General features: G+C 57.3%; 1 protein-coding gene across 13 annotated transcripts in view; it reads right to left on the bottom strand.

Annotated features, from left to right (window-relative positions):
- CXXC5 (CXXC finger protein 5) overlaps nucleotides 1-18,405 on the bottom strand; it is a 36,636-nt gene that overhangs the window by 5,437 nt on the left and 12,794 nt on the right. For 2 of the 13 annotated variants that reach the window (XM_073994399.1, XM_065546854.1), the window contains exon 2: nucleotides 12,904-13,127. The exons of 9 other annotated variants lie outside the window; for them this stretch is intronic. The gene's annotated coding sequence lies outside the window, so the exon portion shown is untranslated. The remainder of the gene's footprint in view (nucleotides 1-12,903; nucleotides 13,128-18,405) is intronic. 2 more of the 13 variants (XM_065546851.1, XM_065546856.1) reach the window with 1 other exon arrangement.

Genomic DNA, 18,405 nt, shown 5'->3' with positions numbered 1-18,405 from the left:
GGCTTGAGGGCAGCACACACTGGATCTTTGTCCCCAGGCAACCCCACCACCCCCCTAGTCACAGGACTCAAGCCTGTCCCAAGAGAGCATCTAGTCCAACCCTCTGCATTTACAGAGGGGGAAACTGAGGCCCCCAAGTAGGAGAGAGGGAGGCTTCCCCAGGACTAAGGAGTGGCCAAAGAGGACTGCGTGTGGGGAAAGGAAAAGCTCTGTCTCTAGGGTAAGAAGAGTAGCTGGCATCAACAGCCAGGTACTCCCTCTCCCTCCCCAGTGGGCACCGAACCACCTAGGGCTCCTTCCTTGCAGAGGGAAATGGGTGGGGAGGAAGAGCTGGGCAAGCTGGCAGATTCCACCAGGACAGAGCCGGGGGGCCCTGGCAGAAAATCCATGCTGGGATGGGGGGCATCAGAGGTCAGAGCTGAAGCAAGAAGACCATGTGTGTCCAAGGATAGCTGTGTTCCTTCCCACTTAATAAGGGCCAAGACCAGGATGGTCTTTTCAGCCCCTCTCCTCAGAGATTGGTGACCCCTACAGGAATCAGTGACTCTGGCTAGGTGTTGGGGACCAGGGTCAGTGAGATCAGAGACAGAAACCATCAAGTCAGCTCATCCAGCTCCTGCTCAACTAAGCACATCTGCCCTGCCCCGGATGACAACGCCAGCAGCCCAGATACTGGGTGAGGGGAGAAGGCAGAAGGCAGGTGTCTTGTGGGCTGGCGTGATGGGGAGGAGGGCAGGCTGTGCCCCAGACCCTGTGTGCATCCCCCGCCTCTGCGGCCTGCTGGCTGGTGGCAGAAATCGATAGCTGCATTAACGCTGCTCCTGCTCTGCTCGCTCGCCCCCTCCCTCCTCCCAGCTCCAGGATCTGGCTCTGCGTGCGGGGCGGGCAGGTCAATTAGAAGTCAGCTCCCTCCAACACAGCCAGCCTGCGCTCAGGGCTGGCGCTCTGGCTGAATGTCTCGGCTTTTGTCTCTGTCCTGAGTCTCTCCTGGTGGGGACCAAACCTCATGTTCTGTTCCTCTCTTGGAATTTCTCTGATCTTCCACTATTCTGTCCTTCCTCAGGGCCCACCCACCCCCACCCTCTGAGGTCCTGGGACATGCTGAGCTTGGGACCAGAGGATGTGATATGTCACCAAACAGGTGCTGCAGGCAGAACACTATGGTTTTTCAGTCACAGAAGTAGGAGGGAGGTGGGTACACAGGGGGACTGGCTCACAGGGACAACTCTGTTTTCAAATCCAGAGTGGACAGACATGAACATCTGGTCCTCAAGCTTGTTCCAAATCGGCCCTGGTACCTGGCTCATCTTCTCCTTCAGACCTTAGGAAAAACTGATGCCCTGGTCCCAGTGGACCACTGACCAAAAATCCCATTTGCCCTACTCATGGAAGGGGAGGACATAGAGGGGACGTTCTCCCAGGTCCCAGCCTTCTACTCTAGGGCGCACAGCCACCCCATTCCAGGCCAGGAAGGGCCTGGCAGTGCCCAGGCAGCAGGGGAGGAGTCAGGGCTGTGTTGAAGCAGAGCGGGAATGAGCGGGAGGGAAAGCTGGCGGGCAGGCGGGCGGCGGCGGGCGCATCCATCATCGGCCCTGCCAGGAACGCATCCAGCCCCCAAAAAGAAATACTGCGCCTGAGGAGGGACAACAAAGGGCTCCGTTTCATCAGCAATGCGGAGCCAGCGCCCTGCCGCCCCGCCAGCCGCGGTCAGCCCACAAAGGACCCCTTTGTCCATGCAGGAGCCGGCCAGCCGGGCGCTGGGACCAGGGGCTGACGGGCGGGGACAGAGCACGGGGGGCTGAGGGGGGGACAAGTTACGGAAAGCTGGGGGGCAGAGGGGCATGTGGGGGCAGAACAGAGACAGGTGGTGGGGGCAGAATCTTGAGACAGAGAACTAGAGGGGTGGGTCAGAGAAAAGGAGAGCTCGAGAGGAGGGGGCAGAGGGTCAAGGTTAGTGGAGACAGTGTCATGGGAAGCAGTGTCTGGGGCAACAGGGTTCAGAGACCCAGGGACCCACGACACCTTGTCTAGGCTCAGGGACTTAAGGGTCTAAAAGACAAGTAAACAGCCTTGGGGAGGGAGTCCCAGAAGGCAGCTGGGCATGCCCATAGGAGAGGGACGCAGAGGGAAGGGTAGAGGAGAAGTGCCGAGGACACCAGATCAGACCCACTGTGTAGCCCAAGGCCTGAGAAGAGGAGGTGGGGAGGAGGTGGGGAGGAGATGGGGAGGAGGGTGGGGAGAAGGACTGGGGGGAGGTGGGGAGGAGGGCTTGGGGGAAGGTGGGGAGGAGGCTGGGGAGGAGGGCTGAGGAGGAGGTGGGGAGGAGGACTGGTGAGGACTGAGGAGGAGGTGGGGCAATGGGTTCTTGACCCCAGAGCATGGCTGCAGGGCCCAATGCCTCCTGTAGGCTCCAGCTCACTGGCTGGAGAGTCATACCTGGGGCCACCCTCCTGGCAGTATAGGCCACCCCATGCCTCTACCCTAAGGCTCTGGCCAGCCCCAGAAGGCAGGGAGCCTGCCCCCTTCTAGCCAGCCCCCACCACCTGTGTTGCCACTCCGGTTTCCTTAACCAATGGATCCTATCAACTAGCATTTACTGAGTATCCACTGTGTCCCATGCCCTGTGTTTTTATGCTTTACAAGTCTTAGCTCCTGAATGCCTCCCTAGAACCTGGGGAGACAAAAACTAATTGCCAATTTCAGACATGAGGAAATTTAGGCTCAGAGAGGTTCAAGCTGTCAGTCTGAGGTCAAACAGCTGTGCCTAGCAGGGGTAGAGCTTGAACCCAGAGCCCAAGTGTTAGTCACCCTGCTCTGTGGCCACCTTGGCAACTGACAAAGTGGCCCACGGCAGGTGACCTAGGTACCCCTAAGGCTGCTCTTAATCCCCAGGATTGTTACCGTGCCTGTCACCTCTCCGTGGTTGGGGGCAAGCTGTCACAGACCCCAGGAGAGTGCCCCCACCTGGGGGACTTGGAGATGCCCAGGGCCCGGAATGCTAAGCCAGTGACATCATAATGCCAGCTGGTAGTGAGGTCACTGGAGGTGGTGGCAGTGCCCTTATTCAACCCTCAGCCCTAGAAGAGCCTCACTTCACCCCCTGCAGGGTTCAATCTTGAACTTTTGGGCCAGAAAGCACTGGGAAGGAGGGGACATCCTGGGATGAGATGGTGCCATCTGCATACAGACATGTACACAGGTGGCCCACAGCTGGATGTTCTAGATATTCATTTGCACACATCTTCCCTGCACGTACCCGGAGAGCAGCCCTGTACCTTATGATACCGGAGAGACAGCAGAGCACAGACTCAGACTCCAGCACTGTCTTCCAGGAGCACACAGGAGCTGGGCCCATAGTCACATGAACCAGTGTGAAACAAGAGCCGGAAGGGGACACAGTGAACTATCTGGGGCCTTCCTGGAGGAAGGGACTGCTAGGCTGAGAGTTAAGGATAAGGAGAAGCAACGAGAGGGGACAAAGGCATGAAAGAGAGCCTAGGCAGGCGGGGAAGTGGGCGTGAGGTATGTCTGTGAGGCTGACAGGGTCCCAACTGTGCAGAGCCTTGAGGCCAAGGGCAGCATTTTTATTATTATTATTTTTTAAATTTTTTAGTAGGGATGAGGTCTTCCTATGAGGATCACGCAATCCTCTTACCTGGGCCTCCCAAACTGCAGGGATTATAGGCGTGAGCCACTGCGCCTGGCTGGCAGGATTCTTAAAAAATGGTTTTATCGAGGTATAGTTTACATACTATAAAATTCTACCACATTAAAGTATACATATAATTTAATGACTTTTAGTAAATCTACAGAGTTATGCAACCATCACCACTACCAAGGGCAGGGTTTGACCAAGGTACCATCCCCCCTCTATTCCTTGCTGGCTGACCAGCCTTGCAGCCATCCTGCCTACCCAGGGAGGCTTGTGGAAGAGGCTGTGTTTCAGGACCACCAACACCAGCCCAGCAGAGCTGCACATCCTGGCTCAATGCACCACTTTCTATGCTTCCATGCAGCACTTGACACCCCCGACTTGCCCCCTCCCCACCACCTTGGTGGGCTGGTCTCCTTGGCCTCCAAGTGAGGCAAAATAGGCAGACAGGCTGATGGTGCGCAAAGCAGACCACAGGCTATGGTGGTTGAACCAAGCCGGGCAGTGGGGTGGAAGGGAGGGTGTTCCGTCTCTGATTTCCATGATTCAGCCTGGGGAGTTTCCAGAGGGAAAAAAAGAAGCCCTGCTCAAGCCCAGGGAGACTGGTCTTGGAGGCAGGGAGAAATGCAGCCCCAGGCGGAGAGCACAGGGCACACATCCAGCTATGGATGGCCACTGTGAGCACCCTGTGGGTGGACTGGGGTGAGACATGGCCTCAACCCCACTAGAGTCACCCCAAGACTGACTGCCAAAGACAGAACAAGGGACAGCATTTCTATGTCCCTGACTCCACACCCCTGACCCTCTTACACCGCTCCTCCCAGGGCAGGTACCAACCATGCCTTGGCCTGAGGACTAAAGGGTTTGGGCTGGGACACAAGGGTTTGAGCAAACCTGGAGTACGTAGAGCTCTGTTTTCTCCCTCTTTTTTTTTTTTTTTTTTTTTTTTTGACGGAGTCTTGCTCTGTCACCCAGGCTGGAGTGCAAAGCCCCGATCTCGGCTCACTATAACCTCTACCTCCCGGGTTCAAGCAATTCTCCTGCCTCAGCCTCCAGAGTGGCTTGGATTACGGGCGCACACCACCACACCTGGCTAATTTTTGTATTTTTAGTAGAGATGGGGTTTCACCATGTTGGCCAGGCTGGTCTTGAACTCCTGACCTTAGGTGATCCACCTACCTCAGCCTCCCAAAGTACTGGGATTACAGGTGTGAGCCACCACACCCAGCCAGACTCTGTTCTGTTTTAAAGGGCTCCCCAACACAGCTGGAGGAGGGGATCAGCCCATTCATGAACAGCAACACTGAGGCCCCGGGCAGATGTATGTTCTTTTTTTTTTGAGACGGAGTCTCGCTCTGTCGCCCAGGCTGGAGTGCAGTGGTGCGATCTCAGCTCACTGCAAGCTCCGCCTCCAGGGTTCACACCATTCTCCTGCCTCAGCCTCCCAAGTAGCTGGGACTACAGGCGCCCGCCGCCTCGCCCGGCTAATTTTTTGCATTTTTGGTAGAGACGGGGTTTCACCGTGTTAGCCAGGATGGTCTTGATCTCCTGACCTTGTGATCCGCCCACCTCAGCCTCCCAAAGTGCTGGGATTACAGGCGTGAGCCACCGCACCCAGCCAGGATGTATGTTCTGACCTGGGACTCTAGGGAGTGAGATGCCTGGTATGCCTCTGATAAAGACAGGCCCTTTCCTCAATAGGCACCTCTCTCAGGCCAGGTTCCTTTCCTGGAAGAGTCAAAGTTCAGGAAGACCCTTCCTCATTTTTTGACCGTGGGAAAAAACTGGCCTCCGAGACAGTTTTCCCATTTGTCACATAGGACCAACCACAGCTAACACGTACGGGGCTCTTGCTACGTGCCACACTGTCCATGCTTTATCTCACGTTATCCTCATACCCCATCTCTAAAGGAAGTCCTATTATTGCCCCATTTAGAGCAGGCAATTTTATTAAGCAGGTGTGATGATGCCCTGCCTATCTGGGATCCCCTGAATCTTGTAGTAAACATTTTCCAATGTGGTGATCTCTGAGCTGACACCAATCAGAAATTAGGGCCCATGTACCCCCTCAGGACCTCCCTCCTGATGGGCTCACCATGGGACAAGCCAGGGAAGGCTAGCCCGGGGATACATGAGCCAAGAAATCAGAGATGGGGCACTGTTCTTCTGGGGCTCCTATGTGAGGTGTGTTTGCGTGTCTGGGGTTTGGGGAGGCATATGTGCATAGGACTGGCTAGGGAACTGGAGTCCTGAGGTCTAGGTTTGTGGCTCCACCCTGTCCCTCCCTGACTAGTGACTTTTACCAAGCTCTTTCCCCTACTAAGCCTGTCTCCCATTTGTAAAATGGAAACAAATGGCTCTTGCTCCTCACTCCAAACTACTGGAGGAGTCACGATCCCAGGGCATACTATGGGGAAGGAGGTAGAGATACAGAGGGAATAAAAAAAGGATTCCAGACAGTGATCCCCTCCACCCTCCAGACCTCAGGAGGAAGGCCCCAGAGGCCCCGATCAGTCACTGATATGATCTGCAGGTAGGAAACTGATTTGAGAGAAGGGTTTTGAGCAGGACGCAGGGCTGAGACTGAACGCTAGAAGAGGTGAGACCCATTGGGACAAGGAACATCCAGTCCCTTCTACTCTTAAGTTCCCCAGAGGACATTAAAATAAACAGCAGGTCCTGGCCAGGTGCGGTGGCTCACGCCTGTAATCCCAGCGCTTTGGGAAGCCGAGGCGGGTGGATCATCTGAGGTCGGGAGTTTGAGACCAGCCTGACCAACATAGAGAAACCCCATCTTTACTAATAACACAAAAATTAGTCGGGCACGGTGGCGCATGCCTGTAATCCCAGCTACTCGGGAGGCTGAGGCAGGAGAATTGCTGGAACCTGGGAGGCAGAGGTTGCAGTGAGCCAAGATCACATCACTGCACTCCAGCCTGGGCAGCAAGAGCAAAACTCCACCTTGAATAAATAAATAAATAAAAAATAAGTAAGTAAATAAAAATAAACAGCAGGTCCTAATAGCGCACACTCACTGTTTGCCAGGCACTGTGCTAAGCATTTCACATGCATTTTCTCACCAGATTCTACTACCATTATTATAATCCTAATTTTACAGATGAGGCAACTGAGGTTCAGGGACATAAAGTCACCTGCCTAAGGTCACAATGTCAGTAAGTGGCAGAGCCAGGATTTAAATCCAGGTCTGTACGACTCCAGGGCCTGGTGCTCCAACCCTGGCTGAGGGCTCCACAGCATATGGAGGGAAGACTTCAGCTAAAGGGTGAGGTTCAGTTCAGCTCTCGGCTTGGGGAAATCCCCTAGGTTTCCCTTGGGTCCTGGAGGGTGGCTCTCAGGGCCCTGTTGCAGAGAAGTCTGCAGCTGTACCCCATGGCCCAGGAAAAGATGGGGAAGGGGCTGCGGGTGGGCCAGACGGGCCAGGCTGGGCCAGAGCTCCGGGCATTCCGGCGGCCTCCGCAGGAAGCAGAACGGGACGGAAACCAGCTCCTGCCTCCTCCCCCAGAATCCTGTGGGCAGCCCAGCCGGCCGCACAGAGGCCCTCTTTGTGCCTGCCCCAACCCGCCACCCGCGGCTGGCCCAGGGTTTTGAGTTTCCTGGGGGGTGGGGGCCCAGCCACTGCTAAGCCTCCATCTAGCTCCCCTCCTGGGGGCAGCCACAGCAGTCCACAGCTGGAGGAGGAAGAGAGGGGATGGCCAGGGCCACTCTAGAGACCCTGGGGGCCTGGAGTCTGCCCACACCCCATTCCTCCAACATTTACACACCCAAATCAGGGGCTGAAGGTGGGAAGAGGGACCCAGAGACAGAGTTGAGGTCACCCCCCCGAGTCTGCCTCTGCCAGCAGCCACCAAGCCTGTCATGACACACCTGGAACCCCCCCCATCCCACGCCATCCTGGCGCTCTTGGGCCTAGAGTGGTGCACACAGTGAAGCTGGGCAGTGGGCCAGGCAGTCCATGTCAAACCATTTCCCACTCTCCGAGGCTCCCCGGACACACAAGGCTCAGCAAGCTGAGGCCTCAAGCTCACTTCCCAGTATTTTGGGGGACAAAAGCCCCTCGGGTGGCATAACTGCCCAAGGATGCTGGGCATGTGGGAGTGAGCTCAGGGGGCTGGAGTGTGTATGGTGACAAAAGCACTGCATACAGTGTGTTTTCACGTGTCTACCCGGGAGGTGTGCTGCACAACTGTGTGTGAGTGCGTCCAGTGGACTCTGAATGTGCCCAGTTGAGTGTGTAGTCTCAGATGTCGCCCTCTACAGACCACAGAATTAAAGCATATACCGGGATCACGTACCAGTGCTGGGGGAGATCTTTGACTCTGTGACCTCTGAGGGTAAAGTGGAGGTATGTGTGTGCGACCCACGTCTGTGAATGTATATGGATGTCCAAGTGCACGCATGTGCGAATAGGGTGGTTTATGTGGTGAGAGAATGTTTGTGGGTTCTTCTGGTCTGTACATGTCAACATTATCTTTGCCGCATGAATGTCAGTGTGTGTGTGTTCACATGCACTGTGAGTTGTGTCAGGAGCTCTGGGCTGTATGAGAGTCTGGGGCCCTAATGGAACGGGGATGGTGTAGACAGGAACTGGTGCCAGCTGCTAGGGCCCCTATGGAAACAGGAAGCTGCCCACAGGTGCACCTGGGCTGTGGTGGGGGCTGGGTTCCATCCAGGTTCAGTTTGTGCCTCTATGAAACCAACCCAGGGTTCCACTAGCCGAGAATCTGTCCCAGCTGTAAGGGGGACACCTGCCTTGTCTGCTGTTCAAGGTCCAACAGCTCTGGCCAGTGTCTACCGCCTGCCTGGCCTGAGCGTGGAAAAAACTGGAAAACAAAAGCCCCCAGACCGCAGGCCCTCCCTGCAGAGGCGTAGGGGAGGCAGGCAAGAGGCGGGAGGCTGAGGAGGAGGGAGGGAGGTGTCGCCGCAGCCCCGGAACAGAAAAATAATGAGGCGAGAGGGGCCATGGGGCCAAGCCGGCTAGTTCCGGAGTCGCTATCTGACCTTGACAGATGCCACAGCTGGGCGCCTGGAGAGGAGCCGCGCCACAGTGCTGCAGAACCCCCCCAGCACCTCCCCCAGGCCAGGGTCGATGGAGGCTCAAGCTGGCCCCAGCCAGAGGCAGCCACCCCATGAGGTGGGAGCCAGAAGGACTCGGAGCACCTCCCAGTAGGGGGGATGGGGTAGGGATGTCTGGAGGCAAGGGAGTGGGAGCAGGGCCACTGCAGGGCACAAAAGGCAGTAGTGGGGTCTTCTGAGGGTGCCCCTGCCCTCAGGTAAGGCTACATGTGTGAGAAGCGCACAGAGCCTGCCATTGTGTGTGTGTAGCTTGGCTGTGGGGCTGTGTGTGTGGAGAAGGGAAGTAAAGCGTGAGTGTTGGTGTGACAAAAATTGTACTTGTGTGCATGTGTCCTCGGGGTCACACGAGGCTGGGAAGACAGGCTCATGTCCCTGAAATGGGTGTGGCCACATCACTGGGTGTTGGCACTGATCACTCCCCAAACTCATTTAGAGTCACAGCTGTCCTGGTGGGTGCGAGCTGTGCTGGGTCTAGGGGTAGGATGGGAGACAAAGAGAGCCACAAGTCCTGTCACTTGCAGATGGGGGAGAGGCGCCTCTCCGGCCCTTCCTGACCTACCCTCTCTCCTGCTATAGCGGTTGTCCCAGGCACTCAGTGATGGGCACGGGGCTGCGCACCGCCACTCTAGGGACATCAGCCAGGGGCTGGGGTGAGTTGCAGGAGGGGATGCTGGGCTGGAGGTGGATTAGCAATTCCGAGCACTGGCTGCATAATTAAAAAATCATTACTGCAGGCGGGCAGAGCTGAGTGTGAGCTCACGCTCAGAGCGGGCGGGGACACTGCCATGGCACTCCCCCTCCCACTGCTTCCCCGAGGAAAAATCCCACCTGCTAATATAATTATGGAAAAACACAAGCACGGAAATTTGGTTTCAGCAAACAACGTGCCTGAGTGCCCAGGGCCTGCCTGGCCCTCAGCACAGCGAGCAGGCTGGCCAGTGGCACCCAGGACTCACGGAAGTAAGGCAGGCCCTCCTGGGTCCAGACATTACCTCCACTCCCTCAGCAGCCCCCCAAGAGAGGAGACTGGCAGGGGGGATACAAAGCCCAGCTCCCTAAATCCCAAATTCAGGAGAAAATGGGCTGGTGCTGATGGTTTTACAAACGGGGAAACTGAGGCTAAGGAATCTACATAAGGTCACTGTGTTTGTGGCAAAGCCAAGAGGAACTAGATCCGTGCTCAGTGCAACACCTCAGGGCTCAACACCCCCTCGTGACTCCCCCTATCATCAGTCATCCCCCAGCCTTCTCCGCTCCGCCTGGGATAAGCGTATCTCTCCTAGAGACTGAAGAGAGCCTCCAACCCAGGTACCCCGGCATGGCCCAGAGCCTACTCAGACCTGCACGCCACGATGGGGTTCAGGGACAGGGCGTCCTGGGCTCGTCTGGGTTAAGCCAGGCGAGCAGACCTGGCTCCCGCCCCAAGAAACGCGGCCAGCTCTGGGGCACAGGCCCCAGAACGGCAGGAACAGCCGCCATCACCTCGGGCCTGGAGCGGGCAGCGGGCCTGGAGCGGGCAGTGGGCGGCGCGGGAGGGAGCCGGGCCTAATTAGTCGGCCTGGGACCCGGGCGGGCGCCGGGGCGGCAGACGCGGCCGCCAGAGCCGCGCAGGCACGTCCGCGTCCGGCTGGGAGGCGGCAGGGAGCCGGGAGGCGCCCTGAGCCGCGGCGGGACGGGCAGCCTGGGAAGGCCTGGGCCAAGGAGATTCCGCACCGAGAAGGCCGGCCTCCCCTCATTCCTCGGTGCCACCAGGCGCAGCAATTAGAGGCTTTCAAAGTTTGTCCTTAATTGGTTTCATTTTTGCCTCATAAATGATTCATGGCCCCAGAGGTCTGGGAGGCGGAGGGAGTGGCAGGGGAAATTTGGGGAGGCTTTTGCCTGGGGCCAGGCTCCCTACCTGAGGTTGGGGAGGGTGCCGCAGCCCCAGCCCAGGAAGGGATGAGAGGGGCTGGGAAGCCTCGGGCAGGTGGGACCCTGCAGCAAAAATTAAAACCCAGGCCCTCTCCTTGGAGCGCCGACTAATTAGGAACTGCAACTTCTTTTCAGCACACCAGAGCTCTGCATCCAGGCCTGAAGCCACCGCAGCTGCTGGGGCCCTGGGAGCATGAATAATAATGTGATGATAACAAAATAACAGTGTCAGTAGTAATAATAAGGATGGCGAGAACAACATATACGTGATCTCTTTCAGCCACCCCTGCTCCCCCAAACACTAGTATCTGTTTTACAGATGAAGAAACTGAGGCTCAAAGGCCTGCCCTCTGACCCTCAGTCTGATGCCACAATCCCTTAGCCCCCAACCCCCAAGCTCTCAAGAGCACGGGACTGACTATTCACCCTCCAGGAATAGTGCCTGCCAGGAGGGTCAGGAGCTGCAGGGCCTAAGGAAGCCTGGGAATGGTCCTGAGGCCTGAAAAAAGACCCCAGTCGGTACCAAGTGGCCCCACACCCACCTGAGCCAGGCTGGCTCTGCCCCTCAACAGGCTGTGCAACCTCGCAGGGCCTTAACTGACCCTTCTGTAAAATAGGAGCATGTGAGCCCTATGCCCCCACATTGAGTGCTAACCCAGTGCCAGGCACTAGGATAGACAGGAGATACCATGGACCCCATGGTTTAACAAAGTCTGTGCAGAGAACCCTGAGCGCTCAGTCAATGGGTAAAGTGCCGGGGAGCAGTACCCGGAGGGCTTCTTGGAGGAGGTGAGGTGGGAGGAGGAAATGCCTCTCCTCTGACCCCATAACCAGCCCACACAGGATGCTCAGGAGTGGGTGTGGTCCACTTAAACCCAAGACTGGGGTTGGACCTTGAAGAAACCCAGAACTACAGACCACATCGGAGTGACAGGGATGCAAAGTGCCCAGCTCAGCCTGCCCATGATGCTCCCTTTGATCCTGAACAGCTATGGGAGGTGAGGCATACTAAACTGAGCAGGGCCCACCTGGCCCCTGGAAATCCTGAAGGTGAGGGAACACATGAAACAAGTCGGAAGGTAAATACTGGGTGGCCTGACTCCCTTGGAGCAGGGCTCAGGGTCTCACAAATATCATCTCTTGTATCCTTCAGTTCCTCTGACACATGCACCAGGCTCCCCTCTCAAAACCTGGTCCTCAGGCCCCAGCCACAGCACAGTGCCAGTCAGCTCGCTGCTCTCCCACCCAGCCTGCCTCCAGTGGGCAGTGAAACAGCCCGTGCCAGGGCCAGCACCACTTCAAGTGGTTATGCATCCCTGCACCTCTCCGCAGCTCTCTGAATGGCATCTATGATCATCCCCATTTCCCGGATGAGCAAAATGAGGCTTAGAGAAGCTAAGGGACCTGCCCAACACCACATAGCTCAGGAGGGCCCACGTTCCTCATCTTGCTGGCCTCTTTGTGGCTCAGTATCCTTGACCTGTCCCAGGCCTGGCCATTCTTGCCCCAACCCTGACCCTTCTCCTGTCTAGACAAAGACCACACCAAAGCCCACACTCCTCCAGAAACTAGGACTTGATCCGGCCGAGGCTTGTGGTCAGAAGACCCACAGGAGGTCCAGGAGGTAGTGGGGGTGTCTGTGTACCCTGAGACCCCTGGGGCATGGGGGTCTTCTGAGGCTTGGATGGGGTAGTAGGGGAAGCTCCCACAGGCACACACAGGGATGGGGGTGATGGGGGTGAGGGGGCTGGCCATATTCTGTGGCTTCCTTCCTGGGAAGAGTCAACTTCAAGGCCCCTATCACCCATACTTGGGAGGAGGCCGCCCATGGGATTCTGAAGCTGGGGCACACATCCTCTGGAAATGAGACCAAGTTCTACCTGCCCCTGCTCCACCCTGCTGGAGGACACTGCTGAGGAGCCGGGCAAGGCTCACCCTCTCCGAGCCTCAGTGGCTTCATCTGCACACTGGCCCGATAATGTCCTTTGAGCGCTTTGAAAAAGTTTTTGAGAATAGGTTTAGAGGTTTTCCTTGAGAAAAGGGGTTTGGAAGAACTGGTCTATTTTCGGCTGGGGGCACTTTGGACACTGGGGTCAGTGTACCATAGCAGCTTGAAAATGGCTTGTTGAACACACAAACAAGTGGCCAAGTTCTTATCCTCAGCAGGTCTGGTCAACAAATCCTTCCCAGGTGCCGACTCTGGGCCAGGACACTGGTCTGCCCTTTGCTCCTCGCTGTCCATCTACCTGTCTCAGCGCTGCCCAGCCAGGTCACTGGGGTCCCTCTCCCCAGCCTGCCCGGAAGCTGTACATCTCCAGTGGGTCAGCACTGACGTCAGCAAGACTGGCCGGGCGTGGAGCCCGCCACCTCCGGAACCGCCAATTAATTAACTTTTTCAAATTAATTTCCCAAGCAAAATTCCATAATTACATCTGTCTCCATCAGTCCAAGCTGGGCAGGCAAGAGGACCCTGCAATGAGATGGAATGTGGTGTAAGGGGGTGGCCATACCAGCCCTGGGGCCAGGTCAGAGAGGCCACTGGGGGTTAGGTTTCACTACAGTCGGGCACTGGCCTGGCATCCTTATGGATCCTATCTGGGAAGGGAGGAGGCTGAGAGATTAGAGCATTCCAGCAAGAAGGTGGGGGCTCAGGGAGACCCATGGTCAGCCCAGCTCACTGGGATGCCCCATCCCCCACCCCATTGCCCCTAAACCACAGCGGGTCTTGGCATGGCCCAGTAGCAGCACAGGCACCGCGAGGCTGAGAAGGCCGCGGCTGCGGCGTTCTAATTTCCCAAAGGGGCTGAGATTAATTAGCTCACACACAGGCGCAGAGAGGGAGAGGAGAGTGGGAGCAGGAGCGGGCAGCGTCAGGCGAGGAGCTGGCTGGCACTCCCCCCTGCCCGCCCGGCAGGCAGTCGGCGGCCTTGACAGCCTGGGTGCTCTGAAGGTCACTGGCCAAGCTGGCTGAGCCAGCAGATTGGCACTGTCTCCTTCCCAGAATCCTCAAGACCAAGGCTGGGGTACAGTGACCAGGAGGATAGTCTGGGGGGGAGGCGCTCCGCTGTCACCACCCTCTGTCGGTTCTGTGCCAGGTGCTCTGTCCACATCATCTTGATTGATGCTCACAGCAACCCACAGAAGTAGGCAACATGATTCTCCCGTTTCGCAGATGAGGACACTGAGGCTCAGAGCTGAGTGGGGCACTGGTGTGGGTCAAGGTCAAGCAAGTGTGGACAGTGGAGGCGACGCTGAAATGCAGGCTGGCCCAACTCTACAGCCCACCCTTCTTCCCCTGGACCCCCGTGCAGGTGTGAGGGCTACAGGAGCTCTGGGCCTGGGGAACTGGAACACCAGTCACAAAGCTCCTAAGTGTGTGTCTGCAGGGAATGGACTTACCCCTGCTTCAGAGAATGTGCAGGGCAGACTTGCACAGTCATTTCACAGATGAAGAAACTGAGACCAGAAAGGGGAAATGACCTGAGGCTGGGACCAGCCCGTAGTAAAGTCAACCCGACGAAGTGAACTTTAGTGAGCCCTGACCCAGGGCCATGCAGCGCCTGGTGCTAAGTGACACACGGACCACGGGATAGGGGGTCATTGTGGCTATGTCCCTGTATACCAAAGAGGAAGTGCCAGCTCAAGGGCACTTGCTCAACTCCTCCCTGAAGGGTGCCCAGGAGAGGGAAATGGAGCCCCTGGGGAGGGGGTGGAGAAGGTAAGCAACCCTGACCAGGCCCCGAGGCAGCTTCCCCGGACCTAACCATGGAGTTTCCCAGAACCTGTCTACAGAAGAACCCAGAAACCCCAAGGGGCATCCATCTGCTCCCCAGGGGGTCCCCCGCCCACCCACCCACCCTCTCCCCTGGAGTTAAGGGGTTAGGTTAGCAGTTCCAAGGCTCTTAGGTTCAAACCTGGACAGTGCCTTGAGATACCAGAGGGTCCTAGGAGAGTTAAGGTGCTGGGCATGGGGGAGGGGGCTGGCTCAACTAGAACACTACGCATCTTGTGTGTAATGGGGCAAGGGGAGCCCCTCATCTCAGAGACACAGGCTCAGGCCATGCCAGGGTCCAAGTAGGCTGGAGTAGGGATTCCTGTCCTAGCTCTGCTGTCTCCAGCCTAGACAGGTTGCTGACCCTCGCTGAGCCCAACCGCTAGCCACTGAAATGCAGCTGCTGACAGCCCCCACCTCGTCAGGTCCTGGAGAGAACCTATGTGAAGGGGTCACTGTAGGGTCCCCATGCAGTAGGTGCTCAACTAAGGATAGCTGTGTTGTTGTTTTTACTGTCATCATCTGCCAGCATAAGCGTGAACGTCACGGACAAGTCAGGCCAGGCGTGTTGGGTAAGCCAGGTCATGGCCCCGGTTCTCTCACCGTTTGCTTTTGAGCTCTGAGGCAATCCTTCATGCCTCAGTTTCCCCAGCCCCAAATACAGAGCATTCCCCCTCTAGCCTGCAGGACCATGGGGAGATGGACATGTGGTAGAAGCCTGAAGGTTACAATGAGGGTAGCACCCCACTGGTCAGGCTTGCATCTCCTCTTCTGCCCAAAGGAAGAAGGCCTACCTACACTTCTGGACAGCCTTTCCTCCTGCCTCTCTGGCCCTCAGCCCTGCCTGCTCATGTTGGCTCTTCTTACATCTCCCACAGCCCTGTCAGCCCTCACAAAGGCACATCCCAAGCCTCTCGCTACCCTGCAAAGGCTCCATTTGCCACTTGGAAGTCCCTGCTCAAGTCTAACTTGTAGACTTGCTGTGTGAGTGTAGGGGGTGGGAGACAGAGAAATCCTTGAAACTACAGTCGGCTCTCTGTTCCCTCTGATATTAGGAAGCCTCCAGGATTTTCCACCCAAGGACCATGGGTTCCTCTGCCCTAGGTCCAACCCATTCCCATCCCTCCCCGCAACCCCTGGTCCCCAGCTCAGCCTCTTCACTCGGGTACCTCATCATCCCCATCTGAGAACAGCCCTAGAGAAGGCTAAAGCCAAGACCTAATTAAGGAGCCCTTGTTATGGGATGCCACCCCCAGAAAAATGCCAGCTCTAGTGGAGCAGGTGGAAGGGCACACTCGCTTGGAGATCCACGTGTGACACAATGAGAACTGATGACAACATACCCCACCCTCTACTTCAGGTCCTGCAGCTTTGAGACAGAGATGAGAGTCATACCGATCTCACAGGTGACAAACATGAGGTCAGAGAGGTGAGCAGACTTGCCCATGATTACACAGCAGGCAGTGACCAATCCAGGTGTGGAGCCCAGGCCTGTCCAACTCCAGAGTCCGTGGCACAGGGGCATCCAGTTTCCTGACTGGCCACTGCTATTTGTGTCCCTCAGGATGCTTGGGTCCCTCTCTCCTCCTCAACCACGGCCCAGTCCTTTATGGAGACCTGTGTGGCCAGGAGGAGGGAGCCCAACTGGGCCTGAGTCCTTATAGTCATATGCCCTTTGACCACTGCTAGGCTGTCTCAGTACTGTAGGCCCAGAATGACCTGTAGTCTGGGTGTTAGGAGACTGTGTCCAAAGCCCTTCATGACCATGAAGCCATTCCCATCAGACTCACTTCTGTCATCTGAAAAATCGCTTTTTTGGCAGCATATGGAAAATGGGTATACCCTTATTTCTGCCCAGTGCGAGGAAGGCAGGTCCCAACCCCAAAGTGGGGCAGAGGCTTAAAAAGGCTCCCTGAGGGCATATCCTCAGCTCTCAGCACCCCAAGACTCCCTTATACACAAGCCAGCTCTCTACCCATTTTGCAGGGCTGTAGACTTAAGAACCAGGGCCATGGCCAAAATCTAAGTGGGGACACTGGATAATGAGGGCCTTGGCAACTAAGGGAACAGAGAGAAGTAGGTGTGCAGGAAGCAGGGAAGGTGGGCAGAAAGACTCCTGGGTCCATTTGATCAGAGGTATCATTCTTCCCCCATCTCTGGCACACCCCTGCCACCTCCCAAGGACCCCATGCCCTGGGTCTGGGAACCAGCCGGCCACTTAGTGGTCCTGGGGAAATCGATTTTCCCTGGCACTCCCTCTCCAGCCTTTCCTTTTCCCAGCTCCCCTATATCCCTCCCCCATGTACCCAACCCACTCTGCCTGAGGGCAGGTGGGTTTAATACTCTCATGCCTGATACTTGGGCCTCCTCCCCAGAGGGCAGAGCCAGGTTTGCTATGGGAACAAACCATCTCCACCTCCCGACCCACACCTTGTAGAACCCGGTGGACACAACATGGCTGAAGGCCAGGCCTCTTCTGTGTAAGCCTAAACACAGGGCGTCTGGGGGAGCAGAGCCCTGACCACAGCAGGTGTGCCTGTGTGTGCCAGTGCCCTGGCCCACCCAATGGCATCATCTGGGGGTAAGCTATGGCCTGAGAATGATAAGACCCCAGCGTGTGGGGCCAATGGGGTGAGAGTGGCCTCCTCGCAGGGGGCACACCCGTGTGTGCCTGTGTATGTGCATTCGCCTAGGTATGTGCTGGTGTGTGTGTGCGCCAGAGGCTGGGCTGTGGCTGGAACCATGAGTGTGCTTCTGGAGCGCCACATGGGAGCTGTGTGTGCATGGTGCATGTGACCGAGTCTGTACCATGCGTGTCGGCTGGGTGTGCTGAGTCGTGTGGAACTACGTGTGCTGCAAGTGACTGTGTCTGTCCTAAGTGTGTGCCCGGCTGTGCCGCGTGTGGGGTGCGTGAGTGTGCACTCTCCCTGCCAGGCCGCAGGGCCTCTTGGGGCTGCTGGGGATGGGGTGACTCACGTCTCCTGAGCTAATCCTGCCGCCCGCCCGCCCAGCTCACCCTGCTCTGCTGGGCTGATGGCCGCCAGCACAAGAGGTGGGGGGGTGGCGCGGGCAGCCACGGCGGGGAGGCTGGCTTGATAAATAACCTGCTGCTTCCCCAGTCCTCTGAGAAGGGGAGGCTGCAGCATGGGGAGGAGCATGAGGGCGGAGGTGGGGGAGGCTGTCCTGGCCCCCTAGGCTCCGGATGCCCTGGCCCCCTCGGCCCAGGCTGAGGCTCCGGGGTTCCTGTTTCATCGAAACCTGAGCTGGGAAAAGCCTATCGGGTCATCTTGCCTGTCCCGCCGGCCACCAGGCCCAGGCAAGCTGCCCCTCAGGGGACAGGCCCGCAGCCTGGCCTCCCAGCCAGTGGGTGGTTGGGTGGGGGGAGGATATTTCTGTCCAGACTAAATGCAGCTCTAGGCCTCTGTCTGTGTACCCCCCCCACCCCAGCAGCTGCTCCCAGAGGCGCCCTGGCTCTGCAGGGCTGACTAAATATAGGCCCCCCACCCCAGCAAACCCCCCATGTTCACCAATTCCCAGCGGCCCCACCCACATGAGGCTCCACCCACATACCCCCCCCTACCCCAACCAGAGGGGAAGGCTGAGGAGCCCACTGTGTGAGCTTGGGGCAGCGGATCCCCCTCTCTGGGCTCTCAAGCTACAAAAAAACAAGCATTTCTCAGCTCTGGGCCCTGCCCTACCTAATGGGTGCTTTTGGAGTATAGACCACAAAGGTGACTGGGTTGGGGTCTTCACATAGGAGATAAGGGCTGAGGTCCCCTCCCCAGAGCACCCCAAGCGCCTTTAGGCTTATAAACACGGCCCCTCCATCCTGCCCATTCTTTGCCCAGGCCGGGCAATACCAGGCTCCTCCAATCTGCCCTGGCCGGATCCTGGCCAGGAAACAAGTTGTGCCAGGCTTGGGGTGGAGGGGCGGGAGCATGACAGCTGCTATTTCCTGGAGGCCACGGTCGGGCAC

The sequence above is a fragment of the Macaca fascicularis genome, chromosome 6 (assembly GCF_037993035.2).
Source record: "Macaca fascicularis isolate 582-1 chromosome 6, T2T-MFA8v1.1".
In the NCBI taxonomy this organism is placed as follows: Eukaryota; Metazoa; Chordata; class Mammalia; order Primates; family Cercopithecidae; genus Macaca; species Macaca fascicularis.
This window is presented reverse-complemented; position numbering and strand designations above follow the sequence as displayed.